At 32.6% G+C, this 14,367-nt stretch overlaps 1 long non-coding RNA gene across 3 annotated transcripts in view; it reads right to left on the bottom strand.

Moving 5' to 3' along the window:
• The window catches only part of LOC129533050 (uncharacterized), a 193,330-nt gene that overhangs the window by 108,430 nt on the left and 70,533 nt on the right, over nt 1-14,367 (bottom strand). For 2 of the 3 annotated variants that reach the window (XR_010133503.1, XR_010133505.1), the window contains exon 1: nt 48-179. The exons of the other annotated variant lie outside the window; for it this stretch is intronic. This is a non-coding gene — a long non-coding RNA (uncharacterized lncRNA). Of the gene's footprint in view, nt 1-47; nt 180-14,367 lie in introns of those variants that run through there. 3 annotated transcript variants of the gene reach the window in all.

Genomic DNA, 14,367 nt, shown 5'->3' with positions numbered 1-14,367 from the left:
CGAACCTCAACCAAGCTGGGAGGTTCAGCCCTCAAAAAGGCCCTTACCAGATATTGCCCACGGATTCCAGTGAGGTTGGGTGAGTGAAAGTCATTTTGCTGGTATCAGACCTCTGGTTGTTGGCCAAGATTTGAGTATCACTGGAGGTCCATTTTGGGTTCCTTCTTGCTCACCAAAATGTCACCGTAAATTAGATTAAGAAAATGTGATTAAGTTTAGAGTTTATCTCAATGCAAAGCTTTAAGATAGGCACCCAGGAAACACCGGCTTCAAGTAAATGTGGTCAGCATCCCAAAATGGTAAAGCTAAGGTTTCACGCACACAGGCAGAAACAGAAATGTCTAATAGGGTTGCAATAAAGTGAGTGAATATGTTAAGGCAATTTGATTGGTTATAGCTTGCTACATTCCAAGAAAGATTGCTTTAATATTTGTGAGGAGGGGTAATGGCTTTTAGGGGTCTTTTCTCTGGTAGCCTTTAGTCTTCCCTAATAATTTACAGAACAAAAATGAGATAGAGGTTTCATCTGCAATTGGAGAAACAGAAGTTACAGATGCATCCTATGTGACTTACGCCAAGAAATCACATTCCTCTCAGGGCTCAAATAATTCAAAGTTCCAATAACATTAAGTTTGAATTATTTAATTTCACAAGGCTATGTAAAGATAGTGGAATTGTTTTGTCATCAGAAATTGTTTTATTCTATTTTAGTAGATCTTCCCAGTTTTTCTAAGTGGTACCAATTTACCCACATTTGTACAAGCAATGTATGAGAGTTCCAATTGCTACAGAACTTTGCCAACGCACGTTACTATCAATGTTTCTTATGTTAGCCATTCTGATGAGTGTATAATGCCTATATTACTTAGTACTTTTCTTGATTAATAATAGGGTATTGTACTTATGTGTGTTTTTATTGAATATCTGAATATATTTTATGAAGTTATCCTCAAGTTTAATTCTTCATTTTTCATTTGTATTATGTCTCTTTCTTATTAATTAGTGTCTTTTCTTATAGATTTATATATTCTGGGAGAATATTTGCAAGACCTTAATGAGTTGTATTTATTGCAAATAATTCATCTGTTCTTTGAATTTACATTTGTATTGGTATTCTTTATGAACAAAGTTCTTAATTTTCATGTAAAATAATGTTATAGTAATTAATTCCATATTTATATCCATAATTTTTATTAATTAACTTTTAACAGGTTTTATACTACTTTTCTGTGTATAGTGTTTGGTAGGGGGTCACAGACAATTTTCTTCTATTTCAGTATACACTTCACACCTTCATTTATTTAAAGATGATCCTTTTGTAATGTAAACCTTGCTGTAAATCAAGATCATATTTATTACGTAGGTGTAGTTTTGGTCTATTTATTCTGTTATACTGCTCCATTTGTCTTTCTTCATGCCAGTATTATATTGTCCTATTTTCTATGTTTGTCCTAATTACAATCAATGTTGATAACTGATCTATTAATTATGTTTACCAATATTTTGTCTGTTTTCAAGAATGTCCCAGTGATTCTTAGTCATTTATTTTGTTACCATAAATATTATATGATCAGTTTTTATTTCAAATTCAGAATTCTGGTAATGTTGTATTTGGGAATACATGGAATTTTTAGATCAATTTGGAGAGCATTCACATCTTTACCTCTCTCTGTCCATGATGTTAGTATACACCTCAATTTATTTAAATCTTCTTGAAGGTCTCCTAATTCTTTATCATTTTCTTGGTATAGGTCTTGCACATATTTGGTTGGGTTTTATATCAGTTAGCTTTGGTTTAAATAAAACATCCCAAAATTTATCAAAATAAAAAAGCATACAATTTTTTAGGCCATAATTATATGCATTGACAAATGGGCTGAATCTCATTGGGGTGGTTCTACTGGTGTGGGTCTTGCTTAGCTCATTCTGGTTGGATTCCCTCTGGGTTTGTGATAAGCAGCTGGGAAAGCTTGGAACTGACTTCTCTAAGACACTTGGGTAAGATGACTCTTCTAGCTACATGTGGTTTATAATCATTAGGAGGCTAGTATAGACCTTTTCATATGGTAAAGGTGGACAAAGACCCAAATGAGTCTGTAAAGCCTTGAAAAACTCTTGATATTTACACTCTGAACTTGAATAATGTCACTTAATTGGACAAATGTAGTCATTGGGCCTAGTCAGAATCATACTGTGAAGAAAAATACCCTTTCAAGGCAAAATCTGATAATAATTTTATTCTTGTATCCTGTAATCATGAAAAATTTACTTACTGATAACATTATATAGATTTCCTTTTTTTTGGATTTTGTCTACATACATATATATCATCTCTAAGAAATGACAAATTTATTTTTTTCTTACCCATCCTTATTGCTTTTACTTTTTTTCTTACAACAATCTATACTACAATGTTTACAAGTTAATAATGCTAATCCCTTTCCTGTTTCTGTTTTCATAAGGTTTTCAGTATTATGCATTTAATTATAATGATGTATTTGTGTGTTCTCACTCTGCTAATAAAGACATACCCAAGCCGGGGTAATTTGTAAAGAAAAGAGGTTTAATTGACTCACACTTGCGCAGTGCGGGGGAGGCCACAGAAAACTTACAATCATGGCAGAAGGGAAAACAAACACGTTATTCTTCACATGGTGGCAGGAAGGAGAAGTGCTGAGCAAAAGGGGAAAAGCCCCTTATAAAACTATCAGATCTTGTGAGGACTCACTCACTATCACAAGAACAGCATGAAGGTAACTGCCCCCATGATTAAATTATTTCCCACCAGGTGCCTCCCACCCCCAACACATGGGGATTACAAAAACTACAATTTAAGATGAGATTTGGGTGGGGACACAGCCAGACCATATCAGATGCATTATTATTAACTAAAGACAATACTTTATTGAAATGTTTTAATTTTATACCCAATATGTTCTTGGGAGGAACACTACAGAATTCAAGTAATATTTCATCCTATCATATGAAGCAAACATATTTTCAACATAAGTTAATAGTGTTAATGTTAAGCCTGGTCACCAGGGTGACACAGTGTTTGCCAGACTTCCACACCAGAAATTTAATTCCCCTGCCCCCATCTTTCATACTGTATGATTTGAAAGTATTCACTATTTGCAGCCCGTATATAAGGAAGAAGAGAATTATGCTCCATCTTCCTGAGGGTAAATTAACTATATACATTATTGGAATTACTTTACATCAGTGATTTGTTTATTTTCTTTCACTTATTATTCTATTCAATTATGTATTTGTATCAGTATTTATGCATGAATTTTTACTTTGAGTTATAATAAAATACTACTTTTTTTTTTTACTCTAATTTTTTCAGCTTTAGCCTTTGGGAGCTATTTCAGAAGGCTCCTGTGTATTTGTGACATACCTCATGATTGGCACTTTTGGAAGTCTTCTTTTGATGCACTAAAGGATGCTCGAGATTTATGTCATCTATTTTCTGTTTCCATCCTAGACACAGTGATTTATCCGAAGAGCACTGACTCCTTTTACTTGAAAATGGCATTAGAAGTCAAGATCTGAATGTTATCTGTGCTTATTAACCCTGGAGTATTTTGAATCTAGAGTCTCTCAGATGGCAGAACAAGCGTATATACATATGTATACTAACATATGCACACAAAATATCTGTACATAATTCTATACATATTCTTTTGTATCTATATCAAGTTAAACATAAATTTATATAGATAGTTCCAATATTAATAAATTAGCACATTGATCATTCTAGTCTTGTCCTTACTTGTTTAGCCTCAGACTCCCACAGTGAAAAACATGGATGGTATTCATCATTTACTTATTCTATTCTAGTATACAAGGTTAGTGGCTTCAGAATTATTAAACAATACTCTGTAAGAAACAAATTTATAATGTAGGATACAGTGATTATATGACGTTCTTTTTACCTTTAGTTTTATAGTCTAAACATTTTCAAAATTACTTAGGCCTGCACTTTCTCCATCACCACTTTTAGTGAATTTATTTCATACTTGTGTAACACATTTTTTATCATTATTTATAGTCCATTTGGAATTACTGAATTACCCTAAATATTTTTTAAATATTTGTATACATTAAGAATACTCCTTGTGATGAAAAGTTTTGTGAGTTTTGACAGATGTACAACATAATTTATCCACCGTTATGGTGTCTTACAGAATAGTTTTCACTGCTCTTACATATCCTGTGTTCTTCTCCTATTCAGTCTTCTTTTCTGAAACCTTTGGCAAACACTAATCTGTTTACTATCTCTATAGTTTTTATTTTTTCTAGAATGTCATATAATTGGACTCATACAGTATGTAGACTTTTCAGGCTGGCTTTTTTAACTTAACAGTTTGCCTTAAGATTCTTCCACATTCTTGCAGAGCTTTATAGCTCTTTCTTTTCAATCACTAAATAGTATTCCATTGAATGAAAATCCCACAGTTTGTTTATTCATCTATTGAAATACATAGGTGTTTCTTTCAGTTAGGGGCCATTAAGAAAAAGAGACTATAAACATTTATATGCAGGTTTTTTTGTGGACATATGTTCTCAGATTGATTGAATAAATACTTATAAGCTCAATTTCTAGATCACATGGTAAGGATATAATTAGCTTTGTAATAAACTGTTGAACTATTTTCCAGACTGACTGTACTATTTTCCATTTCTGTCAACGATGGATGAGAGTTCCTGTTGCTCAACATCTTCAGCATTTGATATCATTGGCTTTATTGTATTTTAGTTATTCTAAAAAGCATGTGGTGACATTTCATTGTTTTATTTTGTTTGTTTTTGTTTTTGTTTTGTTTTATTCTTATTTTTTGAGACAGAGTCTCACTCTGTCACCCAGGCTGGAGTTCAGTGGCATGGTCTCTGCTCACTGCAACCTCCACTTCCCAGGTTCAAGCAATTCTCATGCCTAAGCCTCCCAAGTAGCTTGGATTACAGGCATGTTCCACCATGGCTGGCTAATTTTTTTGTATTTTTAGTAGACATGGGGTTTCAACACATTGGCCAGGCTGGTCTTGAATGCCTGATCTCAAGTGATCCACCTGCCTCGGCCTCCCAAAGTGCTGGGATTACAGATGTGAGCCACCACACCTGGTCATTGTTGTTTTAATTTGCATTTTTGCTAACAACAAATGATTTTGTTTATCTTTATAGATGACTCTTGCCATCTGTTCAGATTTTTTTTAATATTTAAGAAATTGGGTCATTGGTTTTCATTATTGCTGAGGGTTAAGAGTTCTTTGTATATTTTGGTTATAAGTCCTTTATCTAATATGTGTTCTCAACAGACGGTTTAGTAAACGTGAATTATTGTCCACCAAGGAAATTCATAAGAGATTCACTGCCCAGCGTGTTTCTGTTAGGGCTGGTCATGTAGGTACCTTCTGCTAGCTTATATCAAATTTCTAGACTCCCAGAAAGAAAGCAAGTGTTAGGCATAAACCACATTGTTTCTACAAACAGTTTAGTCAAAATAAGCCATTTTTATTAGGTAACAATGTAAAGACCCCCAAATCCAAATCCAAGTTCTCAAGTACCAAATTAACTTTATATGCATATCTTTCTAAAAATAGCAATATCAGACTTGCTATATTGTTTGTTCTGACACTTTAGAATTTTAAATTTCAATTATATTAGTTTAAAATACTCAATTTTATTTTTTACTTTTTTTTAATTTTCAAAATAATTTCAAGTACTATTTTAGATTCAGGTGGTACATGTGCAGGTTTGTTACATAGATACATTGCATGATGTTGTGGATTGAAGTACAAATGATCCTGTTACCCAGGTAGCAAGCATAGTACCCAATAGTTAGTCAACTATTATTCTCCCTTCCCCCTTTAGCAATCCCCAGTGTCTATTGTTGCCATCTTTATGTCCATGAGTACCCAATGTTTAGCTCCCACCTATTAGCGAGAACGTGTGGTATTTGGTTTTATGTTTCTAAATTGTCAGGATAATGGCATCTAGCCACATCCATGTTTCTTCAAAGTACATGATTTTGTTCCTTTTTTATGGCTGTGTAATATTCCATGGTGTATATGTGCCATATTATTTTTCTAACCCACTACTGATGGGCAACCAGGTTGATTCCATGTCTTTGCTATTGTAAATAGTGCTACAATGAGCATATGCATGCATATGTCTTTTCAGTAGAACAATTGATATTCTTTTGAATATATGTCCACTAATGAGATTTCTGGGCCAAATGGTAGTTCTAAGTTCTTTGAGAAATATTCGCACTGTTTTCCAGTGGCTGAACTAATTTACATTTCCACCAACAGCATTTAAGCATTCCCTTTTCTTAGCAGCCTCCTCAGCATTTGTTGTTTTGTACTTTTTAAAATAGCCATTCTGAGTGGTATGATATCTCATTGTGGTTTTGATTTGCATTTCTCTGATGATTAGTGATGTGCATTTTTTTTATGTGTTCATTGGCCGCTTGTATGTGTTCTTTTGAGAAGTGTCTGTTCATGTTTTTTTTTGCCCACATTTTAATATGATTATTTATTTTTTGCTTGTTGAATTGTGTAAGTTCTTTATAGATTCTGGATATTGGATCTTTGTTTGATGCAGAGTTTGTGAATATTTTCTCCCATCTTGTGGTTCTTCTGTTTACTCTGTTGATACTTTCTTTTGCTGTGGGGAAGTTATTTAGCTTAATTTGGTCCCAGTTGTCAATTTTTGTTTTTGTGGCAATTGCATTTGAGGACTTAACCATAAATCATTTCACAAGACTGATGTCCAGAATAGTGCTTCCTAGATTTTCTTCTAGAATTCTTATAGTTTGAGCTCTTAAATATTTAATCCACATCCAACTTGAGTTAATTTTTGTACATGATGAAAGGGAAGAGTACAGGTTTATTCTTCTGCATATGGCTAGCCAGGATCTCAGCATCATTTATTGAGTAGTGATTCCCTTCCCTATTGCTTATTTTTGTTAATTTTGTCAAAGATCAGATGGCTATAGATGTGTAGTTTTATTTTGAGGTTTTCTATTTGGTTCCTTTGGTCATTGTGCCTATTTTTGTTGGTATCAGTACCATGATGTTTTGATGAATGTAGTCTTACAGTGTAATTTGAAGTCGAGTAATGTGATGCCCCAGCTTTGTTCTTTTTGCTTAGGATTGCTTTTTCTATTACTGTTTTTGTACCTTAGTCTGAATGTTTTATTTTGTCATTAATATCTTAAAAATAATAATTGTAGATGTTATAAGGCTCATAACTTTAAGTTCTATGTCTGCATTTCTTGATATTTACTTTATGTATTTTAAATTTTTCTCTTAGTTTTGTCAATTTTTGTCTTTTCTTCACTCCACCATTTGTTATTGAGTGACATATTTCACATTTTAAAATTGGGAGGTAATTTAATTCTCTAGAGGAAGGAATATTCTCTCAAAGAAAATTTACTTTGATTCTGTCAAATAACCTAGGAACACTTTCAATCTAGATGTTATTCTTTGTTATGTCTGGTTTATTTTCAATTCACCTTTAATAGTTTCTTAACTGAAAGCTTAGAGTGTTTCCTTAGGAACATCTCCCTCAGATGTTGAGTTTCTTCCCAGAGTAATCTACCTATCCATCAGCAATTCCTGCTCAGTTTCTCAGCCTCTCATTTGCTTTCAAATAGAAAATGTCCTTTAGAAGAAAAACATTGCCAAATATTGGCTTGACTCTCTTTTCCTTAAAATCCAGTTTTGCAAGTGTTTCCTAGTTTGATAGTTCTAATGTCTTTAGTAGATATTTTTTAAATTTTAATGGCATTGTTTATTGTATTAGTTCTTAGAAATACACTGCTATAAAAAAATGCAAAGACTAAAAGAATGAATATCATTTGAGGTCAAAATATAAAACAAAATGGACATGCCTGTTTACATGAATAAAATTAAGATGTTTATATCAACTTTTACAATGTAAAAAGGATAACAAATGAAGTATTCCAGAAAAGGAGATGTACTCAACTTAGGAATATTGTGAAAATGCAAATAGTGTTGATAATTCATTAGGCTTTATAACCAGAAATAGAAGGCAATACACTTATTTGAACTCTGCATCAATGAAGTAAAATCTTTATTCCTTCTGTTCACTTTATTTACACATCTAAAATCAGCACATTTTGTTCTATGTAATTATTCAAATAAGATTAAGGCTTATCCTCTTTCAACACTTTTTGAGTCAAAAACTGATTTTGTATGTCTACTGCTTCCTTGTGTAAGTGGCATCATTTTCAAGTGTAGAAATAAACCCTTTTTTTCCCTCTTGAAGAAGCAATAATTTGCCAGGGCTATCATAATCCTCAAGAACTGTAAGACAGTACATTAAACAATAGAAATGTACTGTCTTTTAATTCTTTTATATATATATTTATTATACTTTAAGTTCTAGGGTACATGTGCACAACATGCAGGTTTGTTAAATATGTATACATGTGCCATGTTGGTGTGCTGCACCCATTAACTCATCATTTACATTAGGTATATCTCCTAATGCTATCCCTCCCCATTCCCCCTACCCCACAACAGGCCCCGGTGTGTGATGTTCCCCTTCCTGTGTCCAAGTGTTCTCATTGTTCAGTTCCCACCTATGAGTGAGAACATGCGGTGTTTGGTTTTTTGTCTTTGCAACAGTTTGCTGAGAATGATGGTTTCCAGCTTCATCCATGTCCCTACAAAGGACATGAACTCATCATTTTTATGGCTGCATAGTATCCCATGGTGTATATGTGCCACATTTTCTTAATCCAGTCCATCATTGGTAGACATTTGGGTTCATTCCAAGTCTTTGCTATTGTGAGTAGTGCTGCAGTAAACATATGTGTGCATGTGTCTTTATAGCAGCATGATTTATATTCCTTTGGGTATATACCCAGTACTGGGATGGCAGGTCAAATGGTATTTCTAGTTCCAGATCCTTGAGGAATTGTCACACTGACTTCCACAATGGTTGAACTAGTTTACAGTCCCACCAACAGTGTTAAAGTGTTCCTATTTCCCACATCCTCTCCAGCACATGTTGTTTCCTGACTTTTTAATGATCTCCATTCTAACTGGTGTAAGATGATATCTCATTGTGGTTTTGATTTGCATTTCTCTGATGGCCGGTGATGATGAGCATTTTTTCATGTGTCTTTTGGCTGCATAAATGTCTTCTTTCGAGAAGTGTCTGTTCATATCCTTCACCCACTTGTTTATGGGTTTGTTTGTTTTTTTCTTGTAAATTTGTTTGAGTTCTTTGTAGATTCTGGATATTAGCCCTTTGTCAGATGAATAGATTGCAAAAATTTTCACCCATCCTGTAGGTTGCCCATTCATTCTGATGGTAGTTTCTTTTGCCATGCAGATGCTCTTTAGTTTAATTAGATCCCATTTGTCAATTTTGGCTTTTGTTGCCATTGCTTTTGGTGTTTTAGACATGAAGTCCTTGCCCATGCCTATGTCCTGAATGGTATTGCCTAGGTTTTTTTCTAGGGTTTTTATAGTTTTAGGTCTAACATTTAAGTCTTTAACCCATCTTGAATTAATTTTCGTATAAGGTGTAAGGAAGGGACCCAGTTTCAGCTTTCTACCTATAGCTAGCCAGTTTTCCCAGCACCATTTGTTAAATAGGGAATCCTTTCCCCATTTCTTGTTTTTGTCAGGTTTGTCAAAGATCAGATAGTTGTAGATGTGTGGCGTTATTTCTGAGGGCTCTGTTCTGTTCTGTTGGTCTATATCTCTGTTTTTGTACCAGTACCATGCTGTTTTGGTTACTGTAGCCTTGTAGTGTAGTTTGAAGTCAGGTAGCATGATGCCTCCAGCTTTGTTCTTTTGGCTTAGGATTAACTTGGCAATGTGGGCTCTTTTTTGGTTCCATATGAATTTTAAAGTAGTATTTTCCAATTCTGTGAAGAAAGTAATTGGTAGCTTGATGGGGATGGCATTGAATCTATAAATTACCTTGGGCAGTATGGCCATTTTCACGATATTGATTCTTCCTATCCATGAGCATGGAATGTTCTTCGATTTTATATTTTTATGTATTTTTAGCTTTGCAACTTCTTCTTAGTGCAATGATATGAAATCAAGTCTGCTTTTCTCTTAAGCTTAGGTATTATTGGCAGATTTTTAACCATTAGAATTATACTTACTGTTATTATTGGCATCCCAAATTCTTGGATTGCTGTTTATTTATAATAATATTTGATTGTTTTCCTAATTAAGTAAATTTCCAGCTTCCTTTTTATTCTTTAACAGTCAATTTGTTTCTTATGTTTCTCATGTTTACTTTAGTATAAGTCTCTGATGCTTCTTATATCTTCATTTTTATACACCACTTTGGACTAACTTTCCACTCAGTCTTGCCATGTTCCTTTATATTGAATCAAAGTTTGGATTTACTGTTAGTAATTTGTTTCTTATTCTCTTTTTTAGTGTTAGCATTATACAATTGTGTTTCTGAAATACTGATGTGAAGTTACATTTATTTCATCTAAGATTTATATATGTATATTGGCCTCCCAGGAAAGGAGTTTGCTTCCTTCAGACCTCAATGGAATTTAGCTAAGTTTCAGTTCTTAAGACAAACAATACTGACATTTTAAGACTTGTCTTCTACACCCTCAGTCACTAATCATTGACATGAAGCTGACAGGAGCCAGGGTTTCAGTATATTTTATTACTATTTTAAGTCAGTCTCTAGTTACATGGAGTGAAAGGCAATTGATTCCTTAATCATACAGCTTTAAAATTCCAAGTCTAGGGGAAATGATCCTCTTCTGCATTCTCACACTAAGATCTACCAGTTTGCTGTGATCCTATGACAGATAAAACAATGAGGAAATGTTTATTTGAATTTTTCCCAATAATAATGCCAAGCTGATATAATAAATAAACCACATGGTCATTTTCTAGTATTTACACTATCATAGAGCTTCTTATATTTTATTCATAGGATATAATGTCTTGGCTACAGTGTGAAGGGCTTGAATATATGAATATCTCATGTACAGTAATACAACATATGCATTCTTGAAGATTACCTTAGAGTTTAATTTATTTTTACTTTTTATTACTTGTAAATATTTATTAGTAAATGGATGATTTAGAAAATATAAGTAGTTCAAGGTGAGTACTGTTTTACATTTTCTGATCCTGCTTCAGGACATGGATGGATGCCACAATAACATAATCATGACTGTCAGGAATTTTTCCAGACATTAATAATAAGTGACACAGAAAGTCACAGACGGTACTGGTCATCAGTTTAGTCCAAATTTGATCAAAAGCTGAAGTAAGGAGGGGGAGAGGAGACAAAAACAGTTTCTAAAATAACCCCTTTTATACACATATGCATGTTTCTGTGATAAAATAGAAAGCTTTCATTCACTTAAAAGTACAGTATATTTTGATTAAAAATTGCCTGATGTTAAATATTTCAGAAGAATTATATGTAAATATTTCAGCACCATCTAAACTTTTCAATTTCTAATGTAATAACATATTTAGGAACTTGGTTCTTAAAACACTTTAATTAGCTAACAAAGGAAGCAGAAAAGGAAACTAATATGCTATGAACTTGGAACTATAACAGATAGTTTTCATACTATTTTGCGTTTGTACATTTAAAGACAGATTTGGTGCACCCATCACCTGAGCAGTGTACAGTGTCATATTGTGGACACATATATGTATATGTCATATATGTCATACATATATACGTAAATGTCATATACATGTATACGTAAATGTCATATACATGTATACGTAAATGTCATATACATATATACGTAAATGTCATATACATATATACGTATATGTCATATACATATATACGTAAATGTCATATACATATATACGTAAATGTCATATACATATATACGTATATGTATATGTCATACATATATACATATATACATGTATGACATACATATATATGTATATGACATATACACATATATGACATTCTGGAAAAGGCAAAACAAAGAAGAGTAAAAAGCTCAGTGGTTGCAGGGGTTATGGTAGAGGCAAGGATGAACAGGAAGAGCACAGAGGATTTTTAAGACAGGGAGACCCTTCTATATGATACTACAATGGTGGATACAATAATTATGCATTAAAACTCATAGAATATACAACACAAAGAATGAACCCTAATTAAACTATGGACTTGGGGTAATAATGATGTGTCAATATAGTTTGACAAAAATTGTAGCAAATCTACCACTCAAGTGCAGGACAGGAAATCTGTCCCTACTGCAGGAGATTGTGCCTGGGGTACATGAAGACTTTGTACTTTCTGCTCAATTTTGCTGTGAACCTAAAACTACTCCAAAAAATTTATTAATGAAAAAAATTCATGACATTTAATTTGATGGAGAGAATGTAAAACAGTATTTAACCAACTCACACTCCTGCTGATTTACATGGTAATAATTACTGAAGCTAAAGAAAGTCAGTGAGTACCTCCAGGAATGAAATAAACTATGAGAGATTGTGTTTAAGGAACAAGCTAGGTTTCCATGTCATAACTTCAGAAATAGAATAATACTTTGGATAATATATCATAAGCACAGGAAAAGTCAATTCTCCCTCAAACTGGCTAGGTTTTCTTGATAAGTAATATATATATGGAAAAGAAAAACTCCTTGGTTAAACTTTAAAATAATAATTATATAGAATGATAGATAAAATAAACAGGAAAATATGAGAAATGAAAAATAAGTTTGATAGTTATTATGTAATTGCATGAACTATTCATATGTTCTCTTGAAAGAATGATAGCTAACTAGTAACTTAATACATACTATTTTTTTTTTTTTAATTTCAGACATGATGCTAAGTACTTTACATTCAATTCACAATTTTTCCTTACAAACAAGCAGTATCAGCATCAAGGGCCAGCATTGTCATCAACAGGGAGTGTGTCAAAAATACACAATTTCAGTCCTTATTCCAGATCTACTGAACCAGAATGTGCACTTAAAGTCCTTCGGTGATGTTTTTTCATATTAATGTTTGAGAATACTACCTTATAGCTACAGATCTTTTCCCAGGATCACCCAGATAGTAGAGCAGAAAATCAATTTAACTGTGTAAGCTTCTCAACCAAATTCTATTGTCTATGTCACATAGATGTTAAATACAAACACAGAGGAATCACTACATTTCAAGATTGAAATACGTGTGATGCTTTTCTACATGTTTTTCCAGAGAATAGACCGAGTCAGATGAGAATCAATGTCAGTATGAATTATTATTCTATCGTAATGTTGATGGAATCTTATGATTGAAAAGACAATTGCCTCAAAAGATTTTTAAAAATCAAACTACCCTTGGTAACTTGTCTTTCCCAATCTCCTGGGAGGGCAAAATTATCAATTCAGAAATCTAAAAATGATTGAAATAATACGTGGAGAACCCCCTGACATATCGGGAAAATGTGTTCAAAATGGTACAATGTAGACACATTATATTTTCATTTTCTTTCTTTTTCAGCATTGACTGAATGCTAAAATTAGGTTCTTGTACTTACAGAAATAAAATGCCTTCTCTAGTATGTAAATAGATAATGTATCTATTGAATTTTTTCATTCTCTTAGGTCCTACCCTAATGAATGCCAGTAGATAATTATTATTTTTTCAGAAAAAATGAAAATAATCTAATCTACATTCTATTTTGAATCTTGGATGTGATATATGAATGGTGTATCTGGGAGACATTGGTTGAAACAATTAAAAGTAGATAAGAAATGTAATTTTAAAAATAATTGTTTGAGGCATAGGTGCTTTTGTATGTCTCTAGCTGGACTATATTTAGATTTCTGATAGTTACAAGGGATATTGTTATGTTAATATTAGTAAAATTGTATTGAATCTATGTGCACATCATATGCTTTAAAAGAGACCATCTGCTCTTTACATTGTGTTATTACAACATTTACACATAGCTCGGAAAATAACCATACAAGATTGAAATCTTAAAACACCCATAAAAATTAATTGATTTTTCTTTACTACCATTCTGAGCTCATTACCTTACTGGTATGGATATATATTATACTGCATTATACTTTTTCCATCTCATTACTCTTTTTTGGCACTGTAAAATTAGAACATTCTAAAAGTAAGTTTCTAGGATTTAAAACTGTGACAGCCCACTTTTATAAAAATGTGACAAAAAATAATTTTTTTGAACTTATAAAGGATTCAGAGTTATCTAAATCATGTAAACAAGTTACATTCATTCTTCAATACATTCATAATCTAAAAGATACTAGTTACATAGTTTTCTAATATTAATTAATTTTTTAAAATATTAAGGATAAAAATCTCTGTATTTCCAAATCTAATATATGTCAAT

The sequence above is a fragment of the Gorilla gorilla genome, chromosome 3 (assembly GCF_029281585.2).
Source record: "Gorilla gorilla gorilla isolate KB3781 chromosome 3, NHGRI_mGorGor1-v2.1_pri, whole genome shotgun sequence".
NCBI lineage: Eukaryota > Metazoa > Chordata > Mammalia > Primates > Hominidae > Gorilla > Gorilla gorilla.
This window is presented reverse-complemented; position numbering and strand designations above follow the sequence as displayed.